This window comes from Morus notabilis, unplaced genomic scaffold, assembly GCF_000414095.1.
Source record: "Morus notabilis unplaced genomic scaffold, ASM41409v2 Scaffold276, whole genome shotgun sequence".
NCBI lineage: Eukaryota > Viridiplantae > Streptophyta > Magnoliopsida > Rosales > Moraceae > Morus > Morus notabilis.
The window spans coordinates 191,607-201,385 of record NW_010361626.1 but is presented as its reverse complement, the minus strand read 5'-3'; positions in this window follow the sequence as shown (position 1 = coordinate 201,385).

Here is a 9,779-nt window from a genome sequence, read left to right as displayed (position 1 = left end):
GCAGCATAAACAGAAGAACCTGGCAATGTTTGATAGTTTTTACTTTGCTTGTTTGTACATTGAAACCTCTTCTTGTGCCATCTGTCTGTGTTAGTGAAGGATGTAGTTAGGGGTACAATTCTTGTTTTGGATCTAATGTCAAGTGTTGGAATTAGATGCTAATGTCTAACAATTCACAACTGGCACTTTTGAAGTTTGAGTTCTAGAATGTTCTAATTTTTGAATTTTTTGAAGATCGGCGAAATAGGAGAAAAGGAGGGAGAGGACAAAGAGGGGAGATATTTTCTTACTATTCATTTCCATACCTTTCAAATCAAATACCTTCGTATTTTTCTTTTTAATCTTTTGAAAGAAAATTCCAGCCTCCAAGTACTGTTGAATCCTTACTAAACTCTAAAAATCGTTCTCCAATTTGATCCCACTTGTAATTCATTTTCAACATCTATTCCTACTAGTCAAAATGTTATTAATTAAAAATAAAAAGTAAAAATCTCAGAACAATAGGCTTAAAGGGTGAGTTTATTAATTTTCTCATAGTGTATTATGTTCAGCTAAACAGCAACGTATTGGTGAATAATTCATCGACATTTTGTAGGACCAAGCAATATTGTAATATTATGCATCATCGCAATACAACCAAATTTACATCCAATTTATATCCTAATTTTTCAATACCAACTCACATAATAATAAATTGTTCGTTAATATCTTCATCATTTTGACATTCATTAACGTAGTATTTTTTTTTTAAATATCAGACAAAAAATAATAACAATTCATATATAATGTCTATTTGCTATTAAAAAGTTGAAATAAAGGTCGTGATTCTAACATTATTCTGTCCATTATCGTTTGACGATAAACCAATGCATTTCATCTTTTTATAACATATTTATAGTGTCAAAGCAACATTTCTTCATCACAAAAACTAGCTTTGAACTAGCGATATTTTCTCCCCGATTAAAGGTAGATGGTCTAGATGAGTATTTCCCATTTACGTAGGGAAATGGAAAGAGGGAAATAGGTTAAAATTTGAGATGAATTAAAATTAATATGTCAATAGTTTACATAAGTTAATAAATAGGCTAAATTATTGTTTTTGTCCATAACTTGTCTGGTTATGAACCACAACTTAACAAGTTATTGTCCATAAATCACGGTTTTTATTCATAACTTGTCTGGCTATGAACCATAACTTAATAAGTTATTGTCTATGAATCACGATTTTTGTTCATAACTTATCTGACTATGAACCATAACTTGACAAGTTTATCTATAACTTATCTAGTTATAAATTATAACTTAACAAGTTATGGCCTATTAGTTTGTATAACTAAAAATTAACCTATATACTTTTTTAAACTTTTCATATCGACCTATTTTCTACTATTTCCGATTTAATAAGTAATCCATAGTAGTCAGATCAAAACTCAAAAGCAAACCTCTACTTCCTTAAGGCTAGCTGCTCTTAACGGGCTTGGGCCTTTTTAAGGGCTTTTTCAGTGTTCACCAGAGTGAGAGACACAAAAGCACTTCAGCACGAAATTATATAGAGAAAATAATGACAAATTCTTAGGCAACCATAGTGTCAAACACACCAACTAATATTACAAAAAAATTGTAGTAAATAACATTTTTTATGAAACTAAATTAGTAAATAGCATTCCTTTGAAAAAATAAAAATAAAAGTAAATAACAGATTTTAAAATGTTTAAAATAAATTGCAGTAAAAAGATTTTTTACGACGTAAATCTTCTATTTACTGTTATTTTCTCTCCTAATATTAAGTGGATCCTATCTATAAGATCAATAATGTGAGACCCATCTTGTATTGGTGTACGCGCATTTTATCTATGAGGTCAATAATGTGGGATTCACCTTGTACTAGTGTGCGGTATTTGCATTTATTTTCCTCTTATCTCTATAATAAGGCTCATGGGATTCCATAGGCGACAAAAGGGAGATGATGACGAGTGAAGCCAATACCACTTTGATATATCAACCAAACAGCTTTTGTTGAACCGAAACCCCTGTCGAAAAATAAAAATAAAAATTAGCCTTTTTTTTTTTTTTTTTTTTTTTTTTATTGGGGTTTCGTTTGCTCTTTCCTCCTTGGTGACTAAAACATGATTTCTTGTTGGCCATGCTTTGTTTGTTTGTTCTAAGCAACGCATGGCAGTAAAGGGTCATGGGGGCCCTTATGTTGAGCAAAAACATTGTGAAACGTCAAATCTTAGAACCAATTAACATGCTCCATTTTTAATTGTTCAGAAAACATACAAAAAAGAATGCTCGTATAATGTGGCTTTGATCTCAGCACTTGATTTGTCCTATATTTTGTCACAAAATCTCATTTTGCATTCCCCACTTCAACAAAATCGATAGACTATTATTAAACTCAAAAAAGTATCCTTCTCAAAACCCATCAAATATACTTTGCTTCAACAAGTTAACCATAATGTGGATAGATAGAGATATAGTTATATATATATATATATAGAGAGAGAGAGAGAGAGAGAGAGAGAGTCCACTATAAGCATGCAGCGGAAATTTGCTCAAGTCAAACTCATCATGCCAAATACCAAGATATCACCAATGCTTTGTTATTGTTTGTAACCTCCAAAAACCAAAAGGAAAAAAGCATTAAATTAAAGCATATGCATAGTTGGGAAAAGTATGATTAAGGGCCTAATTTAATGATTAAAGATAGTCTGACTTGTTCCCTTACCATCCAAATGATATTGATCTCTTTTTCTCTTCTACTCGCGTGCTCGTATAGAAAATATTGCATTTCACTCGCTCTGATAATTAAATAATTAATTCAAAGGGAATCCTTTGTCCACGCCAACCACATAAACTTCCACATATTCAAGGACAATTTCCATGCAGCCAAAAACAAAGACAAAGTTTAAAGATGTGTTGATGAGATAAGGTTCTTGGGAAGTTTTATTAATATACGTTTCATTTTATAATTTGTTTAAATTTATGGTTTAAAATAAAAACGCCAAAGGGGTCAAATAAAAACAACAAAAAAAATGAATTAAAAATAAGAATTAACTAGTTTATTTGTCAACAATGTGCTAATAAAGCAGATCTAAATGACATGCACCGGAATCTTATCGTATCCATTGTTTAAAATTTTTTTTTTTTTTTTTTTTTTTTTTTTTGCGGTGTCGGTTAAAATGATATAAACAATACTTAAATTAATTAACTAGTATTAAGAAGAAGATAATGGGCATTATGAGGAACAAAAGGTTTGCTTAAAGGTCAAGGCACTTCCTCTTAATTAATGATGTTATCTTCCAATGAGACTTATTTTCACTCCATGGGGGGATCACTAAAACATGGGATGTCTGAGCTAGCTAGAAATGCTCTTTAATCGATCGGCAATGATAGATGTTATTTTTCAACCTTTGTATGTATTCATAATTATTATATCATACTTGGGTTATGACTTTTGGGTAGGGTAAAGAGCTAATTAATTAAAAAGGTCAATATATGTAATAATTAATCCCAAGAAAAATAATTAATTGAGAAATAAAACAAATGGGTCCGTATCATGGTGACACAATCGTTGATTTGGTTTTGTCCATGTCAAGCTCTTAGGCAGGATCTTGCAATTGTAATCAACAGAAAATCTTGGTGACATTACTTGCGGTAATTATATTGTATGCAACTGGGGGAATATAAAATTAATTGAAAATGATACAGTTTATGCAATTGGATCCCCATCACTTTTCCAACAAAAAAAAAAGAAGAAGAAGAAGAAGAAGAAGACACAGCACTATTGCACATGAAGAATATCAAAGGAAAGAGCTTTTTGTTTGTGAAGCAATTTAAAGGTCCTAGAAACTGATCTCAATAATAATGTTCTTCGAGTTTAAATCCGTACTAAAGAGCATGTTATGAACTATAATTAATGTTATTTTATTTTAATACTATTATTTGAGAGAGTTGTATTTACTTATTACTAGTTAACCATTGCATCCCAGCGGTCTCTCATGCCGGAAAAGTACATCAAGGAGATGTCGTTTAAGGGAATGTTTAGTTGGAAGATTCAAACTATGATTTGAATCATAGTTCATGATTCGTTACAGTGTTTTCTCTCATAAAAAATACACGTAAATCAAAAATGGTTCTAATCACGTAATTCTAATCCATGAACCAAATGAAAATAAAATTAATTCAATTGAAATATTTATGCTTATTCCTTAAGTGTAATAAATTAAATACTATTATTGTTTGCTTCATCTATGTTAGAAAGTCTATAGCAATCTTGTAAACGATAGTTTTTTTTTTTTTTTGCTATATTACAGCTCTCAAATATATTTTAAAATACTATTCTATTATAAACACTATTATATATATGTTGGATTTGGTTAATTTTGGATGATTAAATTTCTTAATCAAAATAAAAAAAGCAACAACGTTTTTTTAATCCAATAGAACTTTCAATTTAGAACTATATCTATCTGAAACCGATTACATTGAATAATTTGCACGTTCCTATTATTCAAATTAAATGAGAAAAATGGTCAGAAACAAAACTAAATAAAAGAAATAAGCAAAATATATAAAGAGCAAAGTCCGAGCAAGGACAGGCTTAGTACAATTGCATGTTGAAATTGTGGCCTACATAATAACACTTTTTTCTCAACATTTGACATTTTAAAAGCAAATACTGAATAGGCATGTGCCCCAACATGCCCAAAACATGAGGCTGGGAGAGGTGGATCATGATAAGATGGAGTTTCATATGTCCTATTCTAAATTCCAATTAGCAATTATTATATTGATCATGGGTATACTGCATTCTCCCTCATTGTTGGAGATTTTACCTTTTTTTTTTTTTTGAATTGTCAATATTGCCACAAATGGCCAACTAGATCCATAACTGGTTTTCTTTTTTTTTTTTGTTTTCTCTTAAAAAATATCTCCTCTTGCAACTATTTTAGTCAAATTGAGGTGTTTACCCCAAAACAAGACGACAACTAATCATGGGTGTTAATTGGAATAATATTTTTGGTATTCCAATTACCAAACAAACATGAATCAAAATCCGATGTCCTTATGCCAACTAAGAGCTTTTATTCCTTCTCTTTCTTTTTTTTTTTTCAATCTATAATAATCAAAACACAATTGTTTTTAATTCTTTGCAAATGTACTATATTGGTACCGGTTTAGTCTCAATTTCCAAAATAATGCCAATAAAAAATCTTAACATGTACTAATACTAGTTGTAATTTGAATATAGGCATTGTCCAGTATCCCCTACAGTTTAAAAAGAAAATATACACAACATTTTAGAATATTTTTCCCAATCTTTCCATCGACATAAAAAGGAGGGATGTGAAAATAGCAAAGAAAATCAAATTGTATGGCTTTTAACATATAATTTTCATAAACCAAAGGTTACTTGTGAATAACATTGAAAATAGATGTGTTAATTTTGTCATTAACCGTTTGAATGTACTTGGTATTGTTTAGGGAAAAATTGCATACAAGGACGTTATATGACCCTCCAAGAAAACTATACTAAAAACCTCCCTAAAAAGCAGCACGAAAAAAATAGTTGTTTTACGAAAAGATTTAATGACAATCTTTAAAAAAAAAAAAAAAAAATTATCGGTAATTCTTTATTTTTCACTCATCAAATTTATATTATAATATAAATTTTTTAGTCAAATTTAACGTTTAAAACTTTCCGTACAGATATGTCAGGTCTAGAGAAAAATGTCCATATTTAAAAACCACCATTAAGTCAGAAATGTAATAATTTTTTCAAAAATAGTCACTAAAAGCGGCAGTTTCTATATATCTATATATATATATATTTATTTATTTATTTATTGTAAATGGTTGTTAACTGCCAGTAATTAATGATGACTCTGAAAAACTCTCTTTAAAATAATGCCATTTTTTTAAAATTAAAACTGTGGGCATAATATTAATATCAACTGCATATATATTTAAAATCTCCAAATGAAATCTTAATAAATATATTTTTTATTTTTACTTGCATGATAATCTCGCGTGCGACGTTGTTTCAACTAGTGCAACTAAAAGCGCGAGGCTGTGGCGGCAAGTTTTTTCTTTATTTATCTTTAGGGTTAGTGGTGCTCAAATCAGTGTTTTTCAAACATAATCATGAAACAAACTGCCAGGTAGGCCCCATTGTGGACTGAAAAATAATTATTGGACCCATATGCACAAAGATTTTGCCACTGAGCACCTCATTATGAGTTAGTTTGTCTCATGGGACCGTTCTTACTTTCTAAAATTTATCTTTCCCTTTTTCCCTCTTCTTGTAAATTCCTTCTTTCCAAATAACATATATAATGGTGCAATTTGATTTTTTAAGTACATTATATGGAAAAGTTTTTCAACGAGTATATTTTTATGGGTGATTATCAAGTTTTTGTCTTAATGGCCAGAAGCAATACGCGGGTGTGGAAAGGATTGGGCATTTCTTTTTCGGGCTTATGTTTTTGCATTTACTCGGTAAGAAAAGACAAATAAAAGCTCTAGTTTTTTAAAAGTGTTTTAGACTATATTTTTAAAAGAACTTAATAGATCAAAATTTATCATCGGATGCTTAATTTAGGGTGAAGTTCGTGCCATCCGCAGAGGAACATGGTTGCATGATTAAATTTAAAGTAGGGATGAGATCGTTGTTGGGCTTTATGCGTTTTTGGATACGTTTGTCTTCATCTCGATTTACCCTGTGAAAGGTTGTGGTCTGTGAGAGAAGTCGAGTCGTCTTGTAGTACACACACCGGTTATCGCTTATGTATGTTTACCAACTACTTGTCCTCTCTACCGTTTTGTTTCGCTGATATTGAGGGGCCTTGCTCTCCTTGACATTTTGATGTTTTAGTTTGTGGATTTTTTTCGTTTTTTGTTTGTTTTAATGGTGGTTCTTAACATGATTAGTTTAAGTTATTGTTTTTCTTTGTCTGCAAAATATGTTTCTTTGCGGTTTTTGTCTAGCCTTTGTGTTATGAGTTTCTCCACGTCGGTTGATTGAATTGTTTCCATCGACTGTGGAGTTCGGTACACACTATTTTCTCTTAAACTTCATTCGAGTTTAATGATGGAACCAATTATCTGTGGTGTCGTGTTTCCTATAATAAAAACTACATGTATTGGTATTTGTAATACCTTTTTATATTTTTGAATATAATCCATTTCGAAAAAAATGATTTTAACATTTTTTGATAGGTTAATAAAAATTGTTAAAATAAAGTTTATAATATCTTACTGAAGCTAGTAAGAGTTTTTTTTTCATAAGCCATACTATAAACTCTTCTATAGAGCTAAACCTGTAATGATAGCCCAATCAGACATTTCTTGAAGTAGTTTTTAAATCTAAGAATCCAAAAGTAGTTTACAGGAAGTTTTGTCAAACAAGTCCTAAAATTAGTATGAAATAGTTGATCTTGAAACCAAGCGCCTCAAAGTGTTATAACTTAAAGACCGTTCTAATAAATGATAATTAATAAAAAGTTTTCTCTGTAAAATGAGTACATTTCTTTTCTATTGGATGGCTAATCCACATGTTGTCTACCACCCAACGAGTCGGACCAGCAAAGAATAGACGACTTATTCAGCAAAAGAAAATAACAGACAAAATAAAGTTGAATTTTAGATGATCCACAGTACTTTTTCGAATGTATATAACCACGTGTTAGGTTTTTTATTTTTTGTTTCTTTTTTTATTTTATTTTGAGTATGTTAGAAAAAAAAAAAAAAGTCTCCCGTTTATTTGTACTTTATTTTATAAATAATCTTTTATGTCAAAAAATTCTAGTTCGATATCACAATTGTGGAGTGAAATATTAATCATATTATGAAATAAGATAAAAATATGAGCCCCGTATTAGCAGAGATAAAGTTTACTTGGAGCTTATTTTACTTTTCTTTCTCACTCTCTGTTTTTTTTAATATATATATAATAATCGAAGCACAAATGCACAATAATTTTCCCGGATTGCGGGTTTTTTTTTTTTTTTTCCCGAAGCCTGATTGCATAATTGGTAGTAGTTGTTTGGATTTATGCATTGTCTAGTACCCCTGCAATAAAAATAAATAAAAAAAGAGTAAATTTGACTGAGGAGGGATTTACCAAGAAATTAAATTATTGTATAGAATAATCATTTTTGAAAATAAACCGTACCTTTTGAAAATAGTTGAAAATATTTACTCAAATCAGATTTTTAAAAGCATATAGATATAATTTATTTTATTTAAGTTTTAGCTGTTTCTTTGAATATTATTAGTCAGCATTTGAGTCCTTATTTTTTAAGCCTTAAGAAACGAAAATTACTTTCCATATTTGAACTTAATTTTAAATACTAATTATAATTTTAATGGGTACATTATTCGTTAAAACATATGTTTAAAGAGTATATTTCCAAAATGATAAACAAAATAATAATAATAAAAAAGAATTTAAGGACGAGAGGATAGACTAAGAGAGGTGTACATTATACGTACATACAGTTTAAGAGGTAAAATATTGTGTTATCTTACCCAAAACAAATGCAATTAGAAAGATAAACTCAACAGCCCTTAAAAGATCACAAACGATATAATAGTTTAAATATTTAAGGACACAAACTTATTAAGAGAAAATGTGAAAGCATAGGTGCCGTTTGGTATCAGTTTCGATTGTTTTTGAAACAGTTTTTGCATGTTTTTTTGAGACAAGAAAATGAAATCGATTTTTAAATAGCGTTTGGTTAGCATACGCTTAAAAAATGAGAATGAAAATAAAAAATAATATGGCTTTCGTTAAATAGAAAATGGTTGAAAGTTGTTTTCACATTTATGTTTTCATTTTATAAGACTATAATTTAATAAACATTTTCAAAAACATACTCAAAGTCAGTTCCATTTTTTTATATACCTAAAACAATCTCTCAGAAAACTAATCAAACGTAACTTCAGAAACATTCCCAGCATGATTCTCTAAAAATTCTCATTTCTATTTTAACACTCAAAACAAACCCACCGACGGAGACGGGGAAAATGGGCCATGGCCTCCCTAGCCTTTTTTTTCTTTCTTTCTTTTTAGTATGGTGATTTTAATTTTAAAATAGTATGTATGTGTGTGTAAATTAGATTTGACCCTTCTTAAATTAATAATTATATTACATATATATACATGTTAGTATAATAATGATTAAAACAAAAAAAAATTAGCCCCTCCTACCAATAAATCCTAGCTTCATCATTGAACAAACCATTTTAAAAGCACTAGTAAGATAGTACCAACAATCCTTGAAAAGGTTAATTTTTACAGCTGAGTTCCTCCTCTAATTTTTTTTTTTTTTTTTTTTTTTTTTTTTTGAAGGGCTCTCTATGGAAGAATTCAACAATGCACAACCGGGAAAAATAGATTCTTGATTCTGACTTTATATTATATATGTGATGCTCTTCAACTCGTTTTAAACTACCTACCAAAATTGGACCACATCTAACCACCAACTTTTTAGTAAATTAGGCAATGATGCTACCTATGTACAAGATAGGATGCCGGCCATTTGCTATAGCCTTTTAAAATCAAACGTGGTAATAATTATATCTATTTCCCCTCGATTCTTAAAGTCTCCTAACTATTTAATCTAGACAAATTACCTAATATTGAAATGCTCAAACATTTAACGTTATTGCTTGATCCAAGTACGTGTTCTGGTTTTAGTCAAAATATGCACATGCTTAGGGTTCTGCTAACTGTGATATATATGTTGATTTATGCATGTTGAAAAAGGATAATA